Source organism: Saccopteryx leptura, chromosome 11 (genome assembly GCF_036850995.1).
Source record: "Saccopteryx leptura isolate mSacLep1 chromosome 11, mSacLep1_pri_phased_curated, whole genome shotgun sequence".
Lineage (NCBI taxonomy): Eukaryota > Metazoa > Chordata > Mammalia > Chiroptera > Emballonuridae > Saccopteryx > Saccopteryx leptura.
The window spans coordinates 29,170,126-29,170,879 of record NC_089513.1 but is presented as its reverse complement, the minus strand read 5'-3'; the positions used below and the strand labels follow the sequence as shown (position 1 = coordinate 29,170,879).

Here is a 754-nt window from a genome sequence, read left to right as displayed (position 1 = left end):
ACATACTGCTAAGTGAATAAAAATACAAGCCCAATTTTCTTTTAGGAAAATAAATGCAAAACTTATCTCTAGTACAAGACTGTTAATTAGAATAAACAAAGAAATCTCAGAATTCAATAATAAGAATGGAAATAATCAAGTAAAAATATGGGCAAATGATTTAAACACATAGTTTATCAAAGAAGATGTATGAATGAGAAATAAATGTTAGAGAAGTTTAATTTAAAACCACAATGAGAGGCCCTGGCCGGTTGGCTCAGTGGTAGAGTGTCGGCCTCGTGTGCAGAAGTCCCGGGTTCGATTCCCAGCCAGGGCACACAGGAGAGGTGCCCATCTGCTTCTCCACCCCTCCCCCTCTCCTTCCTCTCTGTCTCTCTCTCTTCCCCTCCCGCAGCCGAGGCTCCATTGGAGCAAAGATGGCCCGGGCGCTGGGGATGGCTCCTTGGCCTCTGCCCCAGGAGCTAGAGTGGCTCTGGTCTCAACAGAGCGACGCCCCGGAGGGGCAGAGCATCGCCCCCTGGTGGGCAGAGCATCGCCCCTGGTGGGCGTGCCAGGTGGATCCTTGTCGGGCGCATGCGGGAGTCTGTCTGACTGTCTCTCCTCATTTCCGGCTTCAGAAAAATACAGGAAAAAAAAAATACCACAATGAGAAACCACTGTAAACCTATCAGAAAGTCTAATATTAGCAAAAGGTTCATCACGTGAAACTATAACTCTCATGTACTACTTGTGGGGTGATGAAATGGTTTAACTA

General features: G+C 46.7%; 1 non-coding gene across 1 annotated transcript; it reads left to right on the top strand.

Moving 5' to 3' along the window:
- Positions 1–240: 240 nt before the first annotated feature.
- Positions 241–316, top strand: TRNAT-CGU (transfer RNA threonine (anticodon CGU)). Its single transcript has one exon. It is a non-coding gene; the product is annotated as a tRNA-Thr (tRNA).
- The last annotated feature ends 438 nt before the right edge of the window (positions 317–754 follow it).